The 25,107-nt window shown below is 45.7% G+C and overlaps 1 protein-coding gene and 1 long non-coding RNA gene across 2 annotated transcripts in view; both read right to left on the bottom strand.

The window, feature by feature from the left end:
• Positions 1-25,107, bottom strand: part of tgfb2 (transforming growth factor, beta 2) — a 165,173-nt gene that overhangs the window by 33,593 nt on the left and 106,473 nt on the right. The gene's annotated exons all lie outside the window — the stretch shown is intronic.
• Positions 7,420-24,867, bottom strand: LOC147253956 (uncharacterized). Its single transcript, XR_015118620.1, has 3 exons — positions 24,831-24,867; positions 23,163-23,183; positions 7,420-7,510 (listed from the first exon to the last, which is right to left on the bottom strand). It is a non-coding gene; the product is annotated as an uncharacterized LOC147253956 (long non-coding RNA).

Raw genomic sequence — 25,107 nt, 5'->3', positions numbered from 1 at the left:
TTGGACGCTCTACCGTTGGCTGTAATGACAGTTCGATGCTCCGTTAATCAGGGAACAGGTTTCACCCCATTTGAACTCTCCAAAGGAAGGCACTTCCCAGGACCAGGAGCAGGCCTGCCACCAGTGGAGCTGGAATTCGAAAGAGGGCACAAAGCATATTTTACTGAACTCCAAGCTCTCATTTCAGATTTCTCCAAACAGGTCCAGGACAAAAGACAGGCGAAGGTCGAGGGCATCCTCCCCACTGCTGACTGGGTCCTGCTGAAGGTCATCAAGCGGAAGTGGTCTGAACCCAGGTGGACCGGTCCATTCCAGGTGACTGAGAGGACGTCCCACGCGGTGCGGCTCAGAGGGAAAGGAGACTCATGGTACCATTGGAGCCAGTGCACGGCAGCAGAGGAACCAGACAGATCGGTCCAGGAGATCCACACAGACCTTCAAAGATGGTGCACTCAGAATCAAACCCTGACCTCAACAAAGGGGCAAAATCATCCCCGGTCAGTGGCAAGGTCACAGGGTAGTCGACCCCTGTTACTGAAGAAAGAAGAAAGAAGATACCACCCAGAACGACTGACAACATAAATGATGGACAATTGATTCTGCTCATCATCCTGTCTGGTCGTATGTTTTACTTTTCTTGCCGCTATGCTCAAGTTAGCCCTCACAGGCAGCACAGTGATTTAACTGCTTCAAGCTGAATCAAGTGTATTAAAAGCTTCTTTGCATTCCTCCACTAATTGACGAGCCAGAAGATCCTGAGGAGGAGACTTGATTTTCAACGGTACTAATTAGAGTGATCTCCTAAAGGAGATCAAAAGGGGGAATTGTGAGAAAATGAGCTGTTGATCATGTTCTGTTCACATGTCACCATTATATCAGGAGTTGATTGTGTATCAGTACATGATGTGATTGTTGATGTTAAGTTTTGCAGGCTGCTCGGTGCACCCAAACTGTCAAGGCTGAATGATAAGAATAATGGGACAAGACAACCTGGGTGTGCAGATGAACTAATCAAGAAATGTGATATGCATGAGTGTAAAATTACGTATGCAAAAAAGGTGTGGCTTCAAGCATATATTCACTGTCTGTTAATATCTTATTCAGACTCTCTGCTGCACTCTCAAAGTGCCTGTAGTGGGTCTCCAGACAGATCTGTGTCTGCTTTGTTGGGTGAAATAAAGTGTTGATTTGTCTAAAGCAGACGACTCCGGTTGATCTCTTCGCTCACGGACCTGGTGAAGTCGGCGTACTAAAACTATTTATATAATATATATATATATATATATATATATATATATATATGTTTGCAACATTGTGTGTTTGTCTATGGATGTGTTCTGTGTTATTAAGAAATAGTAATAGTAATAAGATCCAACCATACTTGTATGGGAAGATCAGGGTGATTGTGGAATAAATCTGTGTGACTGATGAGCCCATTGAGAGTCTAAAGCACTCCTGTCCCAGTAGTGAGTCGGGAGAATTATGGGGAACAAAACAGGGAAACTAAAACCTGACCCTCTTACAGGTCCTGCTAAAATAATGGCAGAAAAATGGGGAATAAGTGTGGCTGAGGATGTTCCACTTTGGCACTATGCTACTCAGGAGGTGTTTCCATTGATAGGCACATTGAGCACTGATTGTTTAAGAAGGTGTAGAGTATTGTTAGAAGAAAACATGAAGGGAAAGAAAGTAGGGAAGAAAAAGATGGACTGGCAAGCTTATCAGAAGTGGGAAAGAGAAGCAGAGACAAAAGAAGCTAAGTCGGTAACAGGATTGATGTTGAAGCAAGAAATGAAAGGAGAGAGTACGTGTGAAAGAAAGAGGAAAAAATGTAGGGCCTGAAATCAGGAAGGGCTCTGCATCCTCCGTATGCTGTCTCCACGCCTGCAGCCCCTCCTCCAGAAAACACTCCTCCAAAGGGGACCACCGCTGCAACTGACCCCCAACAAGGAACTTCTGAAGGAAAGGAGGAGCACAGAGATTTGTACCCTGACCTGTCTGTTCTCTCTCTGACTCCAAAAACCCAGCAGACTGACATTGTTTCTCCCAAGAAACCTAGAGCAGCATCTTTCATCTACTGGTTACGGAGTCAAGACGATAAAAGGGGGGGGGGGGTACCCCAAGTGCCTTTGATGATGTTTCCCAACCCCCAACCGCGACCAACGGGGGATGATGCACATGCACATTGGGATCCAGAGGTGTTTGTGTAAAGGCCATGGCATCCAGATGAACTGAAGGAAATGGCTGAGGAGCTACCTGACCCACAAAAGACTGGAGGTGAGAAATGGGTCACAGCTATGCATCAGTTGTTGTCTATGTACAATCCAACCCTGCAGGAAGTCGAGGCAGTCTGTCATAAATTTTTCAAGCTCTGATGGGCCAACATTTGACCTGCACAGTGGTCCACAAGCCCTGCAGTTGGGACGCGGGACTTTGCCGGAATGATGAATACGCTGTACACTGCAGCTGTGCAGCTTTCCCCCACAGAGTATGCTGACCTGAGATTCACAACACCAAACAGAAGGAGGGTGAGTCAGCTGCTGATTATCGTGCACGCTTGGAAACTGTCTTTGCAGCTCACTCTGGCATAGATGCAGACAATGAGGCATACAGCGACCTGTCGAAGACTGCACTGGTGAATGGTCTCCAAGGTGATCTGAGGAACCAAGTCATGGCTACCTGTGTCGGCTGGGAAACTGAGCCCATGGCAACTGTATGGACACATATTCAAGTTATTCAAGAGTTATTCAAGTTTTTATTTGTCACATGCCTAAATGTACAGGTACAGTGGCAGTGAAATGAAAGTGGCTTCTGTGCAAGAGAAACCGAATATAAATACAACACAAGTATGTAAGAAAAATAATTAAGTTAAAAATACTATATGGTAAAGAGAAAATAAAAATAGAATAAGATAAATATACACTCCAATAAAAAGACTCCTATGTACAAGTTAACAGGTAACAGAGGCTAAGTACAACAGGTAAGGTGACCAGTGAAATTGTCCGATGCTGCACAGTCTGTTCAGAGGGTGTTGTGCAGTCAGTTAAGGGGGTGTGTAATGAAGAGTTCAGGATCCGAGTGGCTTGGGGGAAGAAGCTCCTTTTCATCCTCTCCATCCTGGCTCTGATGGAGCGAAGCCTCTTGCCTGAGGGCAACCACTCTAGCAGTCTATGGTTGGGATGATGAGTGTCTTTGATGATCCGTCTTGCCCTGGACCTGCACCTCTGGGTGTAGATGTCCTGGAGGCCGGGTAGTGCAGTACGGGTGATGCGTTCAGCACAACGGATGACTCGGTGTAGAGCCTTTCTGTCCTGAGAGCTGCAGCTGCCAAACCAGGCAGTGATGCTCGCAGAAAGTACAGACCCTACTGTGGCGGTGTAGAAAGTACTCAGCAGCTGGGTGGAGACCTTGCATTTCCTGAGCCTCCTGAGATAGAATAAATGCTGCCTCGCCTTCTTCACCAGTTTGGAGGTGTGCGTAGTCCAAGACAGGTCCTCGGAGATGAGTACCCCGAGATACCTGTAGCTGCTCACTCTCTCCACCGGATTCCCGTAGATCTTGAGCGATGCATACTGGATCCTCTGCCGCCCTCTCCTGAAGTCAACCACCACCTCCTTGGTTTTGGTGACGTTCAGATCCAGGTTGTTGTCCTTTCACCATGAGGACAGTAGCTCCACCTCTTCTAGATAGGCCGTCTCTTTGTTGCTGGAGATCAGGCCTACCACCACTGTGTCATCTGCGAATTTCACAATGATGTTGGACTGGTGAGATGAAGAACAGTCATGGGTGTACAGGGAGTACAGCAGAGGGCTCAGCACAGCACAGCCTTGGGGGGCTCCAGTGTTGAGGGTTAGAGGTGTGGATGTGTGCGCACCAACCTTCACCACCTGTTGTCTGCCAGTCAGGAAGCTATGGACCCAGGAGCAGAGTGAGGGGTTCAGCCCTAGATCCACCAGCTTGGTAACCAGTCTTTGAGGATCTACGGTGTTAAAGGCTGAGCTGTAATCAATAAACAGCAGGCGCACATAGTTCCCTTTGCCGATGTCCAGGTGGGAGAGGGTGGAGTGGAGGACATGGGTGATGGAGTCGTCAGTACTCCTACGGGGGCAACAGGCGTACTGCAGGGGGTCCAGAGTGTCTGGTAGTGATGAGCAGATGAAGTCTTTAATAAGTCTCTCGAAACACTTCATCACTACGGAGGTCAGGGCAACAGGGCGGTAGTCGTTCAGACAGGCAGGGTTGGTATTCTTTGGCACAGGGATAATGGTGGACTTCTTTCGGCAGGTGGGGACGACAGAGTGGACAAGCGACAGATTGAATATGGTAGTGAACACGGGGGCTAGCTGGTCTGCGCAGGACTTCAGCAGACACCCGGGGATGCCATCGGGGCCGGCTGCCTTCCTGCTGTTCACTTGTCTCACTGCTCTTCTTACTTCGTGCTCCGAGAGCGAGAAGGGGCGGTTCTCCTCGCCAGCGCTAGCCACTGTGCTAGCACTAGCACCGGCAGCCTCAAAGCAAGCGCAGAAGGTGTTCAGTTCCTCCACCAGCGAAGAGTCCGCCACAGCCGCGGTGTTCACACGTCCATTATAATCCGTCATCGTCCGCAGTCCTTGCCACATGCTTCTGTTGTCGCTGTCGCACAGTTGTCCTTCCACTCTGTCCCCGTGTCGCCTCTTAGCCGCTTTCACAGCTTTCCTGAGCTTGTAGGCTACCGCTTTGTAGGGTGACATGTCGCCGGTCTTGAGCCCCTCATTGTACGTAGCGGTAGATGCATTCAGAGCTCCCCGGATAGACTTATCTACCCACGGCTTCTGATTAGGAAAAACCTTCACAGTCACCATAGGGATGGTATCATCTAGCAGTTTGCTGAGAAGGCACGTAACCACATCCATAAACTCATCGACGTTTCGCGAGCTCTCGCGGAACATGTCCCAGTCTACATCACTCAGTGCGTCCTGCAACGTGGCCTCTGATTGGGCGGACCAGCATCTGACCTCTCGCAACACCGGGGGTTCACGTTGCAGGCTTTGTTTGTATTTTGGAAGGAGGAAAATGGCGTCGTGGTCAGCCTTCTCAAAAGCCGGTAGTGGTGTGGCTTTGTATCCTTCCTTGAATGGGGTGTAGCAGTGGTCCAGAATGTTGTCTCCCCTCGTCGGACATGTGACGTGCTGGAAAAAGTTACCGTACCATTTAATGTAATTCCTAAATGTGTATTGTTGACACGTTGTGTCAAAAGGGAGGAATGTAGGAATTAAATTAATAGATAGGTCAGAAGTAATAGTCTTAGGAAGTATTTTGTGAATCACATGAGTATCTGTGGCCATCCTGACCTCAAGGAACAAAAGGGCAAACAGTAGGAGACACGATGGGGGGGGGGGGGGGGGTTGAGAAGCACATGCAAAACAGGTGATACAGTCATTGGTTTGGTGAGGAAACCATCTGCCTTTTCTTTGTTGTTGAATGGTATCATGGTTGGGACATTGTAAAGATCGAGAGAGAACGTTCAGTAAGAGTCTTCTCTCCATGCTGCATGTATTAAAGAGACTTGATTCATCACACCGAGTGTGCAATTCTTCAGAGAATTAGCAACTCTCAACGATATATAAGGAGAATTTCCCTTACACAGGTTATGTCCCACAGTCCTTTATCGGCCACACCGATAACTGGTCAATATTCGGCATTTTTGCGATCATCGGCATCGGCCGTTTTTTTCCACTGATAACCGATGAAATTAATGTATTTTAAAATGCGCTCCTTCGGCTCTGATGCAGCCGTCTCTGCCTGAAGTCATCACTCTCTTGGTTGTGTAACAATGTCCCGCCCACATCCCTCACTGATTGGCTACTTGGCACAAGTGAGCCAGTGACAGCCAATCAATCAACACTGAAGCCTCTACAGGCAGTGCCACAGACACAGAGGAGAAACAGACGACTGCTCCGGTGGCTGCTCCAGCAGAAAAGGTAAGGCAGTGTCAGTCGAAGTTTCAAAGCCCTTTAGGATGAAGTTTGAAAAATACCACCGCCTTAATCAATATTAGTGATACATGCAGGCCCAGAGTTGACATTTCACCAACCTACTTGTCTCGTCACATCAAGCATACGGCTTTGCAAGATAGGACTAGCATCACTCACGACAAAAAAAAAGATGAAAAGATAAAAAGATGTGAGTGAAGATGACCTGAAGTCCCTTGCTTAATTAAATAAAAATATGACATAGGTCAGCTGTAGCAAGTATAAGGGAGGAAAACCTGCAGTTTGTCTGTTGAGGTTAAACTTTTCACAACTTCAACACGGGGTAGGCTATTTAATGATGGCTCACCGCTACATTATCATTGACACGACTGGCCGCTTTAGAGCTGAAGCCAGACGCACAATAATAATAGGAGACCCTTACGGTCATCATTACTATGTGGGAATAATTAATCTCCTAACGTGTCTCAGCCTGTGGGGCGGCTCCTGGTTTGTCAATAAACAACACCGAGGCGATTATAGCCTATAAGTTGAACACCACACGCTAACGTGTCCTTGTTTGTTTATAGTCGCCTCTCCCTCAGTGCTCATGCTGTCACTACACAATGATCACACAGAATAGATGTTAAATAGTCGTCTTTTTACCGGTCACTCGTAAAGTCCAGGAAAATGATGGACCATTTCAATGAGTCAAGCAGAGAGCACACGTTGAGTTTTTTCAATCAATAAATTTACCGTCACGTCTAGAACCCACGTGTGTAAAGTAGCCTTTATTGTTTGCATTTACAATTGCCAAGTGCCTAATTCTTATGTAATATGACATACAGTTCCAAACACAATAGTGTACATTTAATGTTCTGAGATTCCGAATATGAATTCATTTCTCGAAATAAATAAATATAATAATAAATAAGGAACTATAAGTGAGAAACTCTGGTGAGCACCGAAAGTTGTGTCTTTATTTACTCATGCTGTTTTATGTAAAATTTTAATCTGAAAAGTAACTATGATATCTATAAAATGAATGCAGTGATCCAAGGTTCTGGCCACCCTCTTTATTGTTTGGTCTTAATCAGACTGGATCAGATGTATCCTACCTGAGAGGGAGAGAACATAAGACATCATTAATTAAATGTTAATAATGTAGGCTATCTAAGAATATTATGTAGTGTAGTGGAAGTTTAACAGACCATTTTTTGCTCTAATAATTGAATATATATTTTCTCTTTTTTAATTCTCACTTTTTTTGTCTCTCTTTCTCTAAATCCTCATTACAGATGGATGGATCGAAGAAGCGGGTGAAAAGTACAGTATGGCAGTATTTCACACAGCCAACCCCAGGAAAGGCAGTCTGCAATACCTGCAAAGACAATGTCAGCATGGGAGGAACAAGTGCAAAAACATTTAACACTTCAAACCTGTGGTCCCATTTTAGGATCCATCACAGTGAGTTGTATGCAACTGCACAATCACAGCTGGGGACGACAGCAGCTCCATCTCAAGCAGGGACAGCAACTTTATCTCAGCCTACTATACAAGACCTGTTTCAGAAACAAACACAGTGGCCAAATTCAGATCAACGATCTAAAATGTTGGACAAACTGATTACAGAAATGATCATCACAGACAACCAGCCGTTCACAGTGGTGTCTGATGTTGGCTTCAACGCCTCATGGGTGCAGCAGCACCGCAATACTCTCTGAAATCTGAGAAATATTACCGCACCGAAATGCTCCCAGAGGTTTACAACAAGGTTGTTGAAAAGGTAAAAGCCCTAATCCAACCAGAGAATGCTAGCCATGCGCTTTCTTTCACGACAGACTGCTGGTCTGGATCCACAGAATCATTGATGAGTTCAACATGCCACTTCATCGACAATGAATGGAACAGAAAGCAGGTTGTCTTAAACACAAAAGCAATGCATGGATCCCACACTGGAGAGTATATAAGAGAGACATTCCTGGGCATGCTTGATGACTGGAAAATCAGCAAAGACCATGTAGCACTTGTCCTTGAGACAGTGGAGCAAATATGGTCAAAGGCATGAGGCTCGCTGAAATTCCAGACCGACGTTGCACAGCGCATTCTTTGCAGCTCGTAGTAAATGATGGGCTGTCCAGTCAAAGAGCAGTTACAAACATCATAGCAATACTGAAAAAGTGTGCCACCCATTTCCACCACTCCATTCTTGCCAAGCAGCGTTTGAAGGACATTCAGAAAGAGCTTGGCCTGCCGCAACACATACTAATCCAGGCTGTTCCAACGAGGTGGAATTCAACACTACACATGCTGCAAAGAGCACTGGAGCAAAAGCGTGCTCTTAACGTCTGTGCAGGTGAACATGGAGGATTTGCAAGCCTCACTGCCATCCAGTGGGACATTGTGTCCAACTTGGTTGATACTCTACTCCCAATTGAGCAAGTGACACTGGAGATTAGCCACAACGATGCATCAGCGTCCTGCATCATTCCCTGTATTGCTGTGCTGAAGATGTTTCTCCAAGACAATCAAGGACCCTCAACACATGGCATCGGAACACTCAGACAGGCCATGATGGAGAGCTTGATGAAACGCTTTTCCAAGCTCGAAGATATGAAAACTGTGCTGCTGGCATGTCTCCTGGATCCTCGCTACAAGAACCATGCATTCTCCTCTCACACAGTACTGACAAAGGCCAAAGAATGGCTGAAGGAGGATGTTGAGGAGACACAAGAACAGCATGCTGCTAGCGAGGAAGAACAGGGTGCTGTAGACATGGATGAGTCCGAAGATGAGAGAAACCCCAAAAGGCCATGGACGGAGAAGACATCCTCTCATATTGAAGACATGTTCAGCTCTCTTCTGGGACCCCACACCGAAGAGCCATCGGCCAAGGCCTCCATTGAAGATGAGCTGAATCTGTACCTCAAGGAGCCAGTCATAGACAGGCGTGGAGATCCTCTCCAGTGGTGGAAACACAACCAAGGGCGTTTTCAGCTTCTTGCCTTACAAGCAAGAAAATTTCTCTGTGCGCCACCTTCTTCTGTGCCAAGTGAACGAGTCCTCAGAGAAGTCTCTGCACTTTAATGAGAAGAGAAGCCGCCTAACAGGAGAGCATGCTGAGCAGCTCTGCTTTCTGCACCACAATCTGGTGCTACTGGATTGGAAGTACGAACTCAATCCCAAATTTGAGAACAGTTCAGGTTTATTTCATTGATTTGTCCAAAAATTCAGGGAGCTTATTTATTTCTTCATTTGAGTGAGTTTTAAGAAATGCTGCCAGAAGGCCCCTGCACTTGTTTTCATATAATTAAAAGGCATTTCAATTAAGATTATGTGTTCATGTTAATATGTGTTCATGTTATTTTACAAAAAGTTAAGGCCATTTTTTTGGTGTAAACAAAAAATATACTGTATTCATTCTAATCCCAGGTGTGTTTCTGTAAATTTTGACACCGAAATTTTCATTTTTACTGCAAATAGGTATCGTTGTACGTATCGGCTATCGGTTTCGCTTGGTTATTAATAATCGGTATCATATCGGCCCTGAAAAATCCATATTGGTTGATCCCGACTTTAAAGAAGCAGGAATTAAACCCTTCTCAAAAAACAAGCCTGGATCCAGAAGTTCTACCAACTACAGACCAACATCACATCTTCCTTTTCTCTCCAAGGTTCTGGAGAAAGCAGCTGCTAAACAGCTCTGTGACTTCTCCACAGCAACAGCTGATTGGAGGATTCAGTCAGGTTCCAGGTTCATCCTAGCACAGAAACAGAACTAGTCAAAGGTACCAGTGATCTCCTACTGGTACCAGATGAGGGACTGGTCTCTGTGCTGGTCTGATTAGATCTCAGCGCAGCTTTGATACCATTGACCACCATATCCTTCTACAGAGACTGGAACCTGTCAATGGTATTAAAGGAACCACACTAAACTGGTTCAGGTCATATTTACTTGGTCAATCTCAGTTCGTACTAACTAATGATAAACCCTCGGAAACCACTTCAGTCAGTTTTGGTGTTCCACAAGGCTCTGTGCTTGGACCAGTCATTTTCACCCTGTACCTGCTTCCTCTAGGTCACATGATCAGGAAACACTCCATTAATGTTCACTGCTATGCAGACGACACACAGCTGAACCCATCAATGATCCACATGGAACAAACCAGCTGACTAAACTGGAGGCCTGTCTGAGGGACAGAAAAACATGGAGGACCATAATTTCCTTTATTAAACTCTGATAACCTGAAGTCATTGTCCTGGGCACAAAACATCTTAGAGACACAATCTAATGAGACAGGTACCCTGGAAGGTATTACCGTGGCCCCCACATCTGTCCCTCCTGGTGAGGGATCCTCCTCCCCTCCTCACCCTGAGGTTTCTCCGATTTTTCCCTGTTAAAAGGATTTCCTGTAGAGTTTCTCCTCAGTCGATGTGAGGCTCTGAGGGCAGAGGATGTTATGATGCCATGAAGCCTGGAGACAAACTGGTGGTGAAAACAGGCTACAAAGAAAATTGCCTTGCCTTGCCCAGCACGACCGTAAGGAACCTAAGAGTTCTCTTTGATCAGGATCTGTCCTTTAATGCCCACATTCAACAAACCTCCAGGACGCCTTCTTCCATCTACGTAACATCGCTAAGATCAGACACATCCTGGCTCAGGAAGATGCAGAAAAACTAGTCCCTGCTTTTGTCACTTCCAGGCTGGATTACTGCACCTCCCTCCTACCAGGCTGGACTAACAGGTCCCTAAAGACTCTCCAGGTGGTCCAGAACACTGCTGCCACGTGTTGACGAGAACTGGTAGCAGAGACCAGGTCTCTCCTGGACTGCTTCTCTGCATGGCTCCCTGTCAGATTCAGAACAGAATTTAAAATTCTTCTTCTACCATCAAAGTCCTCAACAGTCAGGCTCCTTCATCCCTGACAGAGCTCCTAGTCCCCTGTCATCCAGCTAGAACCCTTCACTCCCAGGATGCAGGGTTCCTGCTGGTTCCTAGAGTTCTAACAGTAGAATGGAGCCAGAGCCTTCAGCTGTCAGGCTCCCCTCCTGTGGAACCATCTCCCAGTTTCAGTCCAGGACCCAGACCCCCTCTCTATGTTCAAGAGCAGACTTAAGACCTTCCTTGTTGATCAGGCTTATAGTCAGGACTGCTTAGGCTGGCCCTTAGATCTGCTGCTATAGGCTCAGACTGCTGGGATCTCCCATGATGCACTGGGCTTCTCCCTCCTCCTCCTGTCCTCAGACGTGTTACTAACTCCTCTTCTTCTCCCCTCATCCCAGATCCTGGTGCTGCTGGAGGAGGCTCCAGACCTGAAGAGGCTCCAGCTGCCACCCGTAGCTCCACCTGCTCACGTCCCCGTCTGTCCATCAGTCTCTCCTCCTTTCTCTCCCTCTTTATCTGTCCCTCTCTCTCCTTCTGTCTCTCTGTCTTCCTCCATTCTCTGTCTTTGTCTCTGTCCATCAGTCTCTCCTCCTTTCTCTCTCTCTTTCTCTCTGTCCGTCTCTCTCCTTCTGTCTCTCTGTCTTCCTCCATTCTCTGTCTTTGTCTATGTCCTGCTCTCCTGCTCTCTCTCCGTCCCCATTGATCCAGGATCTGCTCCACCTTCCTGCTGGTAAAGGAAGGTTCTGGTGGCTGCTGTTGCAGGATGTGCTGCTGATGGAGAATTGTTGGGTGGAGGTTCATTGAAGGAAGGAGGTGCTGGACCTGCTCTACCTGGAAAGTGTCATGAAAGAACTTTTGTTTTTATTTGGCGCTATAGAAATAAAATTGACTTGACTTGACATATGCATCAACACTTCGTTAAGTTACAGTATGTATCATAATGCCATTTATGTTGATAAAATAGCTGTGAATTATATTTCTAGCATGATTGCTGTAATAGAAAACTAACATTACAAAGTGAAGCATTGAAGTTTTTTCTTTACAGTTTTTGACTTCACGCCATAGGTGGCAAGTCTTACAACTGCTGTGGTGATTGACTGACTGAGTGGTTGGGTTAAAATTCACATGCACAGCATTTAGCATTTTCTTCCATGTCTGCCAGGGTGATACAGCATGCCAGAAGAGAGTTGCATATTCACAGTTTTCTTTCACTCAAGTGATTCCATTACATCTATTGGACTCTACCAGCTGAAATACCACTGATTTAATTCATCAGACTTTAGAAGATCATTGGCTGTGCAGTCATCGTCCTGGAGGAAGGTCCATCCAGACTTTTACTGTCACAGGTGATAATGACAGAAAGATAGGGGAGCTGTTTCCTGTGTTAGGAGTCGAGACCTTTTGTCTCCTGCTGGTAGTAAGGCAAGGAATTAGTTAGAAGTGAGCTGGCTGCCCCCCTATGCTGGTTTGGACCAGCATGCTTGGCTCACCACTCTGTGCTGCAAAGATGCTCCATTGCACAGCTGCTTCCTAGAGCATTACACGGTGCCTCCAGCCTAGACCTCAGGAGAAGGGTCTTATAGGCTCCACTGTGTGAGTAGCATTTTGAAGCCCATATTTGATATATTCCGGCTTGCCTGATCCTGACTGTGTTCTACATTCATACTGTAAGCCGTTAAATCAGGAGGAGCTGATATTCAGGTAGCCAGTGGTGTGTTTGTCATCTCTCAGCCTCCAACAGTCCCCAGGGTAGACAGCCAACATTGTCAATAGGGTCATTAACAGGCTCATTACTCTTGGAGAAACACTTTTAAAACCTAAATTTAATAGAAAACTCAAACCTCTGATAATATATCAGTTTCATAGCAGCCTCATGAAAGTGAACCTTAAAGACCACTGTTTCCGAGGCGAAGCTGCCACGCTGCTTAAGAGCAGGGAGAATAATGAGGGAGATGAGCCTCAGGTGCGCAGAGGGCCTGCTGCACCGCCAGGCCACACCTCCCCCGCAGAGTCAGGAGGAAAACAACAAAAAACATGAAACATAAACACAAGCATACCTAACAAACACCCAACTCATAACAGTGATGGCAGTTACTGACAGCAGATTTGTTTTTTTGGTAGTTACAGCCATTGTATGAAGCGGAAAATAAACCTTCTATGTATATGTTCAATCTCAGTCCACTTATCTAACATAATTCTGACATCAACATCAACCCCCCTCTGGCCTTACTGGCAAGCTACAAATTCCTTGCATCCACTGACATGAATCATTTGAAACATAGTGGCTGTCAGAGGAGATGCTGGTGATGAATAAACAAAGCCATCTATAATCAAAACTTTAGCGAAGGGAGAGCATGAGGAAAAACTGTCTGCAAATTTTGCTGCCCCACAAAGTGTTATCCCATCCAAAGATTAGAAGATTAAGTGATAAGTGACCAGCTGCTTAAATATCGTCCATCGTCATCTTCCGTTTATTCCTCACTAGTAAGGGTCGTGGGGGGGGTGGAGCCTATCCCAGCATCTACGGGCAAGAGGCGGGGTTCACCCTGGACAGGTCGCCAGTCCATCGCAGGGCCAACATACAGAGATGAACAACCATTCACACTCACATTCATACCTATGGTCAATTTAGAGAATCCAATCAGCTTAGTCCCCAATTGATGTCTTTGGACTGTGGGAGGAAGCTGGAGTACCGGAGAGAACCCACGCAGGCACGGGGACAACATGCAAACTCAACACAGAAAGATCCCGAGCCCGAGCCGGGACTCGGACCTGGAACCTTCTTGCTGTGAGGCCACAGTGCTGACCACTGCACCACCGTGCAGCCCTGCTTAAATATGTTAACTCTAAATTTAGGGGAAAACTGGGAATGTCCTGTGATGACTTACCCCTGATGGCAGCTGTGGAAATAGCATTCGAAGCCGTGGCTCGGTTATCATCAGAACTTGCATCACAACTGGCCCCTCCCCTCCCAGCCTAGCTTACTGATACATATGGTGGTGTCACCTGGGGCGCTCTCTCTCTCTCTCAGGGTCTTCTGGATGGACCAGAGGAGAATTTTGGTTGATGCCAGGTGGTGCTGTGTCATCTTGACCCTGCAGAAACTATAGCTTTTCATGCTACACCACCCAAGCTTTAACCTGCACCACAGCCGTGTCAATGGCAAAGAAAACCATTTCAACAGGATTTGCTGTTCTGCCACTGCCACCAGCAACCTCATCATCCTGACCTGATCCTCAAATGCTACCAACCATCCATTCTGATAACTGTACCATCTAGCCATTTAATTAGCGCACAATTAAGCTTTGTGGTATATGCTTACTGCTGCTGCTGAATACTGTGGCTACTGGGATGATCGCTCCTAAATTTTTCCACTGTTGTACAGAATTTCACCCTACAAAGAGACATGAGCACAAGCCACTGAGGATCCACTGCTGGTTTGAGAGGCTCCAGCAGTACCCTTTCACCACACTATTGATCCCTGACATGGAGAATATGGTGGTGAAACTGCCCTCTGAAGCTGCTATCAGCACTGCATGGAGCACATGTTCAGAGACCACAGTGTGAAATCATTCATATACTACACGCCCCTTTCCAGGCCACAGTGTCCCTCCCGGATCTTCAGCTATCATCTGAGCAGGACTTCAAAGGGTTCCCCTACTCTGAATGTGTGTCTTTGGGGGAGGGTCTGTTTTCCCCAATACATACTGTATGTCCCTTTCACAGAGTCAGGGATGAACTGCATGGTACGTCTGTATAGTCACAGGACCAGTGCAGTCATTTCTGTGAGAGCTTTTACACTGGACGGCAAATGGCTAATTTGGCTACATTTTGCTGCTGAGTCTGAGGTTCTACACAGAGTGCAGCAAATTGGAGATTAGTTTTGGCCCAGCAATATTCCTCCTCAAAAGCCCCTTTCACACTGCACCAAAAATGCGGACAAACACAGGTGTTTGGACACTGTGAAAGCGTTGACTCTGCATTTCTACCAGCGTCCAGCGACCCCCCCAATCGACCTGGTTGTTAAGCGGCTTGCCTCAGCTCTGCTTAGCTTGCCTGTAGTGTGAATAAGGCACCCCGAAGTCAGTCAGGTTTCACACAGCCTTCCTGTCACATTCTGATTTTGTCACTGTTACGTCCGTCAGGCTGTCATTATGGAAGCTCTGGGGAAAAAAATAAATAAATTGGGCTGCGCCGTGCTATGAGAGCTGCTCACTCATGTCTCAATAAAGTTTGGGCCTCTGCCATGAGGTCAGTCCTCTGTTGATGTCCTGAGACGCCACTCCACTCCTGTTGTTCTAACAGTTCCATGTGGATGATCTGAGGTGAGTTAATCTCTGCTGGGGAACTCCCACCAACCGGAAACCCTGACGTGAACTGAACAGGCGCCACCGTGTTGATAAACAACTTGTATAGTGATCTTCATATCTTTTTATTGATCGTGGCAGCGCACTGGCAAGATGCTGAGGTCCGCAAGCTGCTCGCCATCCACGGTGAAGAGGAGATCTGGCAGCAGATTTGTGGAACCGTACGGGACGCAGAGATTTATGGGAACATCACCAGCATTTTTAGGGAGCATTCACCTTCATGCTGTCATTTGTTTACCTCACAGTGTTCCGTTGCTCTTCATGTGTAATGATGACGTTTTCAATGTGATGACATACGAGAGAGAAAAACACAGGCATGCAGCCCTCAAAGGTGGAGCTCAGACCACGTCTGCTGGAAGCTCGAATGAGCCCTGATGCCAAGCAAACGCAGGCACTAAACCCACTTTGACACGTGTTTCAGTGTGAAAGGGATATAAGCTTACACTTATTGCTGCCCCCATTGCTATGTAAATCCAAGTCGTCAACGTGCTGGTTCAGTGTGAGGTGGGCGGAGGTGTCGGTGATGATGATGCAAACTTGCCAACATTACACTCGCCAGTTCTCCTGCATCAAACACTTAAGAGAATGTCAACACTGACGATGCTGGCAGCCAGAGTGCTGAACTGCTATTTTGAAACTTACAGACTGTCAGGGGGCTAAATATTCTTTGGATGCATCATCACTTCAGCAAGGTGTGCACCTGGGGAGTTGCTTAGTTCAGGAAGCTGCTAACCATCACTGGCGAGAGGACTGTGGTTAACCACTTCACAGACTGTGAAGGATGGCTTGTTGTATGAAAAAGTTGCGGAGGAGCTTGGTCGATGCAGCCATCACTGGATGAAGAAACAGGCCACCAGCAAGTTGAAAACTTAGGAAAAAGTACCAGCAGGTCTGTGACCACAACAGCAGCAGCGGCAGAGGGAGGTTGGACTGGGACACGACAAGGTTTGCCAGACTGTGTCACAGGGCTAAATATTCTTCCAACATATATGCTGTGGTTCACGTCACATGTTTACATCCACACAAGTGGTAGCTTTTTTTTGGAAAGAGGAATATTCTGCCTCTATTTCACACAGCCAAGATGGCGAATTCCCACCTCCACCAAGCTGTACATTTGCCGTATTCTCTGTCTAAAAAGAGCTTCTGACTCTCAGGGTCCAGGTCCTGTGCATAGTAGAATAACCCTCAAAGCTATGTGTTGACTGACAATCTGTCCAGTTCATCTTGCAATTCTGTGTGTTCAGTTTTGTGTTTGTTGTGCTGGGGGTTTTCTGTTGGGAAAATATTATGATTGTAATATATGAGTTTTGACGGTTTTGTGACTGTTGCTGGAAAGTAAAAATGAATGTTTAAGCTTTGTCGCAGTCTAATCATTGATACTAACAGATTGAACTAATAAGAATTCTTTTCGAAGCCTAAAATATATCATATCTATTACATCCACCTACTTCTATTTAATGACACAAGGGTTAAGTTAGTGTTTTAGGTTGCGTTTCCTCTGGCGCACTTCAGCTCGGGTCGGGTGGGGTCGGGTTGGTTTGGCCCCGTTTCCACTGGTCCCAACGTGGTACTAAAAGTTATCATTTTTCTCCCTGCTCCACTGGAGTTCCAAGCAAACCAAGTGGGGACTAAAATGTGATGTAAACACATAACTTGCCTTGCCTCGCCTTGCCTTGCAACTTACCCACTTATATCATCTACTTCATATCATCTTAGCATCTGCGGAATACTGGTCGATCGCTCGGTGAAGTCTCTTATTCTTTTCTTGGGTGTTCTTTTTCAACACTTGAAGCCTCGCCTGTTTGTCCTCCCTCACTTTAAGTTTAAGTAAAAACCACTGACAAAGCAGCAGGCATAACGCTGCCTCCATTTTGTCCATTGTTGTGTCACACACAAAATACACTGGGGAACTCTCAGCCGTTGAGTCCACCCACGCTGATGTGGTGCCCAGTGCTAGTGGAAACACACCCGTATCGAACCATGCCGGTCCCAATCCTCCAGTCCTGAGCCAAAGTGAGCCAATGGAAATGTGCCCCTAGTTATCTGAACTGTATTTAGCCATAGTTTATCTGCCACAAACGAAGACTATAACTCAGTTGCCACTTGTTAAAGTGACCAAGAATTACACTGTTGGAGGTGACAACTTTGCTGAGAAACTATAAATGAAGACGATTTGTTAAAGCTCATCTCAGAGTTCTTTTGGAAACAGACAGTACCACCTATATTACATCACTGCTGTCCAGCAGTAATCTGGCACCTGAAATGATCAAGGCAACAATGCCAACTGCTGAGCTACTCTGCTGTTCTACTGAAATGGTAATTTCCAGCTTTTAAGGACATCCGAGAGATCTGAAAAAGTGAGATGCTTTGGAAAAATGAGAAAAAGTACATCTTCATTAGAACCAATTGCGTTGGGGCTGAGAAGACAAAGTACACTGAGAGACCCTGTGCACACCTGGTATTAAGATCCGTCTTGATGTGACCCGCTCACATGTGGTCAGCTCTGCTGAGCGTGTTCACACTTGGCCTTAAAATGCCTCTCCTCATGTGTCTCCTGTGATCAGATCTCACCTCCCTGCTTTGGATTTGAATAAACACACACCGTAAATGACCAATTAGTCGCCCGGGCATTTATTTTGCAAAATCGATGTGGACCCCGGGCGTTTAAAAGTGACCAGGTGTCTATTGGTAACAGGCTTTTATTTATTTTGGCACTGGCCAGCACTGGGCCATTGTTTTATTTCTTTTTAGTAATAGGTATACAAGGTATAACAATATACTGTAGTACTTTAAAGAACAGTAGTGCAAATATCAAGATTGTCCAGAGAACACTTTACACAAGAACACTTTATTAGTAAGAAAAAGGATGTGACAACTTGAGGCCCTCATACTTCGACTTCCACGACAGTCTCATGCAGCCACAAACGATGGCCCACGCGTTATCAACTCGTAGAACTATTTTTTTTTTTTTTGCATGGAACCGTGGGCTTGAAGATTTGCTGTTTGCGGTGCACTAATGTCATGCGACATTGTCACGATCCCTGTCTCGTGTTTCCTGTTTTATTTTGTAGTCATGTCCTGTCTTCCTGTCCTCCCTCCTGTGATTACCTCATGTGTCTCACCTGGTTGATTGCACCACCTGTGTCTTGTTTCCCCTCTTGTATTTAACCTGTGTGTTTTCTCAGTTACGTGTTGGGTCATTGTCGTCATTTGTGTGAGATACATGATTAAATTAATTACATTAAAACAGGCATACCCCCATCATATTATTTCATTTATTGTATTTCGTTTCATATAACATTTAATTTTATTAGGATGCTATTTACATTATTCTTGGGACTGTGGTTAAAATGTGGCACATAACACACATTTACTTAAAGTTGTAAAACACTTTATCATTCTGGGTATTACACTAAAATGACTCTGAGTGACACTCATTGGGACGGGCGATCTTTGGGCAGCTAAACACTCTCTGTGCAACGCACATGTTGAACAGCAGGGGTCCTTCCTCTTCAGAAAGGACCGGAGTTTTCAACGAGTGCCAGTGTTGCTCATGTGCATTTTGTCCATGATTTTACAGGTGAGAAATGACGAGATAAAAGTGTATAAAGGTAATGGGGAATATGTTAAATGAAGGTATAACCGGAGGAGAGTATCTGTGGAGCAAATGTGTGTGTGGAATGCAGGTTAGTAACATGAGATATACTTACTCATTATTTTACTTACCGTGACGTCGAGTGGGGTAAAGAAGCTCACCTGTAGCCTGGAATGAATGGGATGTGAATGGTGTGTTGTGCAAAATGATTTTATTATGGTTCTACTAAACAGAGTAATGTAATGCCACTGACATATTTCGTTTTGGGGAAAGAGTGGTATTTTTGGTAATGTGAGAGGATGCCAAGGATATTCTTTATTTTGTTTACAAGATTTTTGCTATCTGCTTCGCTGCGTGCTTGCATATTTTTCTACATTCTTTGCATTTTTCTGCTGATAGCTCTCTTCATAAAGAATAGCGGCTTCGACGAACTGAAACTCTGCCAAGGAATACGGATTAAAATTGGAAACTGAACTTTTAGTGTTAGAAGCCTTCGTGGTTAGCCGGTGGCTAATTAGCCTAGATCTGCCAATCCCGGCTTAAAAAAAAATGACATGCCAAGACTGCACCAGGTACCAACGGAGGATTGTAGCGCTAGAAACATCAATCTTCTATTTGAAAGACTCTCTAAATCAAACAGAGAACACTGCTCGCGTGACAAATACGGTAAAGAAGCCAGGAAATGCTGCTACTGACGTTAGCACTGCTAGCATGGCCCATACAAAGCACAAGGAGGCGATGACATCGAGACACGTCTCATTCTCCACCCGTCCGGTAAGAGACAATCTTACTATCACGTTTCCCGCGACTGCAGAGTATCACTCAAACCGCCTGGAGATAGATACACCACACAGATGGCCAAGCCTAAATCATGCAAATAAATGGCCGGCAAATGCTAAAAATGCTAATGCTAACGACACGTCATCAACTGGAAACAGACAACAGACACGCACCACGAGAAACAAGGCACAAGCTTGCCCTAAACAATCAAACCATGAAGAGAGAAAAGGACAAAAATGTCCAGAGAGAGCGCAGACCTCCACCACTGAGCTCCACAAAGCCAAGTCAGTGCAGAAATCCAACCCAGAGGCGATGAGGAATGAAAACAAGACTACAGAGAGAGCATAGACCCCCCAAGATGTCTGTGTAGGTTCTCATTCATCCAGGTCATCGTAGATCGAAGCAAAGTAAAATCCAGCTTATAAGCCTATGTGGGAGTGGTCAGTGCTATTGTGGTGGAAACGACCCTCCCGAGACTCACCTGGCCTCCCCAAACGACAGTCATTGTGCGGTGTCAGGGAGTTTCAGGGGTGGTCGTTAGGGGGTTTCACCGACCACTCAGATGCTAATGGGCTGTGCTGGCATCAGCCGTTCCACATGGGTCTTTCAGCTGAGCTCTTTGGGGAAGTTTTGAAAGGACTTGGTTGTAAATAGGTGAAAGGAAATGTCGCAGTCCACCTCCTCTGTTCAAAGATGGTTTCTCTATCCTGACGTGGATGGCTTCTTTAACTCCTCTTTCAAACCATCTGTCCTCTCTGTCGAGGATTTGGACATGATCGTCCTGGAAGGAGTGGCTTTCCTCCTTGAGGTGGAGGAAAACCGCTGAGTCCTGTCCTCCAGAGTTGGCTCTTCTATGTTGGGCCATGCGCTTGTTGAGGGGCTGTTTGGTTGGCTGTTTGGCTGTTTGTTTTGGTTTGATAGACCCCCCAAGGTATGACTACAGTCAAAACCCTAGTCATTGGCGACTCCACTGTGAAGCAAATTAAAATTGACAGAAGCAACACTAAAATATATTGCTTCCCCAATGCAGTGATCTGTGATATAACAGAAAAAATGTCAAGCATTCTATCTAACCACAAAAGTGTCAACAACATTATTATACATGCTGGAGCAAATGATATCAGGAATCATGAGTCAGTACTACTGGAACGTGATATTGACAAACTGCTAAGGCGACTCAAGGATCTGAATGCACTTCAGCTCATCCAAACTCTGCAGCAAGACTTTTAACGAAAACCAAAAGAAGAGAACATATCACACCAGTCCTGGCTGCCCTACACTGGCTCCCAGTGACTTTCAGAATTGACTTCAAAGTCCTCCTCCTTATATACAAAACCCTCAACGACCAAGGACCAGAATACATAGCCAACTCCATTGCCAACTATGCGCCCCCAAGAACGCTGCGGTCAGCAAATGCGGGCTTATTAGATGCGTCTAGTTATTGCCAGAAGAAAATCGGAAGTGCAGCCTTTGTGATCTATGCCCCAAAATTATGGAATACACTGCCTATCGATATCAGGAAAGCCAGCTCGACAGCCATCTTTCAAAGAAAGCTAAAAACGCATCTTTTCACCCTAGCCTTCAAGTAGTGCACATTTTTAGCCTTCAGCTAGCGCACTTTCTAATGCATTTTATTAACTTAATAATCTATTTTATTTTTTATTTCTATTTTATTTTTTAGTAAAAACCTGAAAAAGTGAGGATTTCTTCGTAATACTTAGCTATACAGTCTCTTAAAGAGAGACAGGACATGATAAGTGAACCGTTGCTTTGAAAAGTGTTACATCACGTCTTAGAAGAATCTTTAAAGCTGTTATTTCAGGCCTGTTTTTAATTTGTTCATCTCTGCTGCATGCTTGTCTTTAATCATTTCTAAATGCCTTTTATTATTTTTAATAATCACTGTTTGATTCTATGTGAAGCACTTTGAGTTGCAACCCTTGTATGAAAGGTGCTATACAAATAAAGCCTTACTTACTTACAAGAAGAAAAATGTACTGTTATAGTAATGTGAATTTCGATTTATTTGATACAAGAGAGTATTGATTATTGATATTTTATGCTTACCAGAAAATGCACCTTTATTGTTTTGCACTATTTTTGATATGGTGATATGTTAAAAAGAAAGGACCGGAGTTTTCAATGAGTGCTAGTGTTGCTCATGTGCATTTTGTCCGTGTTTTTACAGAACAAGAAAATAAAACCTTATTCCCGCACACTGGAATTATCATTTCTATTCAAGTGTGTAACAAAAATTGGCGAGCTAGCCAGGAGTGGAGTCGTGCCTCAACGTGGATGAAACTGGACACTGAAAGAGAAAATGGCACTGGAAGAATTGCAAGACCAAGTGGGTGAGAAGCTATTGGACCTGCGTGTGGAGCAATTGAAGACGGTGTGCATTGAAATTAAAGTGTCATTTGAAAAGGAAGCCAAGAGGCACCTGCTGCTCCGCCTTATCAATGAATCTATTGACATTATAATCGAAAAAGAAGAAGAAGATGTAGCAATATTTTGCTTAAATAAGCTACTAAAATTAATAAAGGAGATGGAGCAAGGACAGTCATCAGAACTAGAACCGCTCATGGATAAGTAAGCGGCTGAACTTGCCAGTCTCTGAGAACGATATGCAGGCCTACAGTTGAGTTTTCAGTCATCAACACAACAACTCAGTGAAGAAATAAAACGCTTGAGTGAGAAAGTAGAAAAAAACAAAACAAGTTGGCCTCCTGCTCAGCAAGATGTGGTGCAGCAGCCACCATTAAACAGACTGCCTGAAGTGACAATACGGAGTGAGTTCAGGATTCATGGACAGATTGGAGAGAGGGGTCAAAAAGAAAAGCTCTCATTCACAAACCTGATGCATCAAATTGATATGGGCTTGAACAAGGGACACTCTGAAGCTGAAATTACGGAAGGCGTAGTAGAAGCCATTAGCCCAGGCCTCAGCATCAGGGACATGTTGGAAATAAAAAGTGACCTCACTCTTCCCCAACTGAGAACAATTCTTAAAGGACACTTCAAGGAAGAGAGCTCCACTGACCTGTACCACTGGCTGGTGGATATCACACAGGACAGCCGTGAATCCCCACAAAACTTTCTGTTCAGGGCGATGGAGTTAAAAGAAAGACTACTGCTGGCGGCTAAGGAACCAGGAACAGATGAACGATACAGCCTAGAAGTCATACACCGCAGATTCCGGAGGTCCGTCAGCACAGGGCTCATCAGTGACAATATCAAGTTCCAACTAAAGACTTTTCTGGATGATCTGACAGTCACAGATGAAACCCTAATTGAAAAGATGAATGAAGCAGCCAGTACTGATTTGGAAAGACAGAATAAGCTGAAAAAGAATGCGAGCAGTAAAATAACAAAAGTGCATGAGATGCAGACAGAAGTGGGAATTCATCAGCAGAGTCATGGCGGTGCAGAAGCTCGGCCAGAGGTCCAAGATCACTCAGCTGCAGCAAAGAACACCAAAGGGCTTAAAAGGACGGCAGCAACGAGTGATAGGGACACTGAACTGTATGAAGTGGTAAAACAACTAAAACAAGAAGTGGAGGAAATGAGAAAAAGCATGCACAACTCACCAGCGGGTCCCCGTGCACCACCTAGATGGAATACAAGGAGAGGATGTAAAGCCTGTCAAGACAGTGGGCAAGGCAAGGCAATTTTATTTGTATAGCCCGTTTTCACAAACAGTTTGTCTCAAAGGGCTTCACATGGCATCATAACAACATCCTCTGCCCTTAGACCCTCACATCGACTGAGGAAAAACTCCAGTGGGGTGGGTGATCACTGTGAACACTGTTTCAAATGTGGCCAATCAGGGCATGTCTCAAGGGGCTGCAGAGGCCCACGGAAGCCAACGGGCAACCATGATGAAGCAGCTTTCACAGGCCACACTGTCATGCCACTAAATGCACCCTCCCAGAGCCAAAATGAACAAAGCGAGGATGTGCATAAGCTGCTACGTGAACGGATCAGCCAGCTAGAGGAGATGGAGTCATCTGAGTCAGAGCCATGGGGGTCAGCAGAAGAGGAAGGCGCCACCTATGTGAGTCACCTTTCCACACAGCGCCATTCAAAATTGCTGAGTCTCATTGGGAAGAAGTGTATGGTCGACTGTTCCATTAATGGAGTGACAACACAAGCCATTTGGGACACCGGGTCACAGGTGAGCATGATGAGTGAAAAATGGAGAAGAAATCACCTACCACACACAACTGTGCGCAGCATAGATGAACTCCTGGAATCAGGCACAGTGCTTGGGAAGGCAGTAAATCAGACAGCCATACCTTTTGCAGGTTGGGTGGAAGTGAAGTTCCAGCTTGAATCAGGTGACACCTCAAACCCAGAACTCAGTGTACCTGTGCTCATTGCCCATGACCCGAGAGTACCAGCAGAGCCCATAATTGGCTACAATGTGATTGAAAAGCTAGTAAAGTGTGGAATGGAGAAACAGCCTGATGTCACCACCAAGATACTGAGTGAATCTTTCTCCTTTGACTGTAACAGAATCGAAGTGCTGACACAGCTACTCCAAAACAGCAACATAGACACTAAAGAAGGAGTGGTCAGGGTCGGACGACGTCATGCAGTCATACCAGCTGGCAAGACAAAGGAGATCAAGTGCAGCGTGCGAACAAGCCCCCTTTCCACTAAACAGGAAGTAGTATTCGAGCCCGATGAGAGTTCCAAATGGCCGGATGGTCTGAACGTTACCGAAACCATCATTCACCTGCAGAGAGGAGCATGGTCCCATGTCACAATCCCAGTAACAAATGACGCCTGTTATGACATCACTCTCAACCCCCGCACAGTGTTGGGCCAGGTACAGAAGATCAAAGCCGTGTATCCTGCAGATGTAAGACCAGTCGACGTGAACCAAAGTTCAGGGGATGTGCTGATGGAAGAGACTATACTGAAACAGACAGACAAGAAAAGAGGTGAAGTGGCTGTGGCATACAAAAGTGGAGGCGAGTGGGACCCCCCGGTGTCCATAGACCACCTGTCACCAGAGAAGCAGAGGATGGTGAAACAACTGCTGAGAGAAGAGAGCAAAGCGTTTTCCAGAAATGATGATGATGTGGGGAGCATTCCCTCCCTTAAGCTCAAAATAAGACTGAATGACACCACCCCAGTCAAGCGCACCTACACATCAGTGCCCAAGCCATTACACAAAGAAGTCAAGGAGTATCTAGAAGATTTATTGAACAGAGGATGGATAAAGAAGTCTAGATCTCCTTACTGCTCACCCATCGTCTGTGTACGTAAGAAGGGTGGCAGCCTCCGTCTATGCTGCGATTATCGGGAGCTGAACTGGAAGTCTATCCCTGACCGTCACCCCATTCCCCGTGTGCAAGACATGCTGAACAGCTTAACTGTAAGTGCATGGTTTTCTGTCCTTGACCAGGGGAAGGCATACCACCAGGGCTACCTGGATGAGAGCAGTCAACCACTCGCAGCTTTTATTACACCCTGGGGTCGATATGAATGGGTGCGGATCTCCTTTGGACTGTCCTCAGCCCCTGC

Source organism: Aulostomus chinensis, chromosome 11 (assembly GCF_037954235.1).
Source record: "Aulostomus chinensis isolate RoL2024-O1b breed Wild chromosome 11, RoL_Achi_v1.0, whole genome shotgun sequence".
NCBI classification, from domain to species: domain Eukaryota; kingdom Metazoa; phylum Chordata; class Actinopteri; order Syngnathiformes; family Aulostomidae; genus Aulostomus; species Aulostomus chinensis.
Note: the sequence above shows the minus strand (reverse complement) of the source record. Positions and strands in the feature narration are given on the sequence as shown.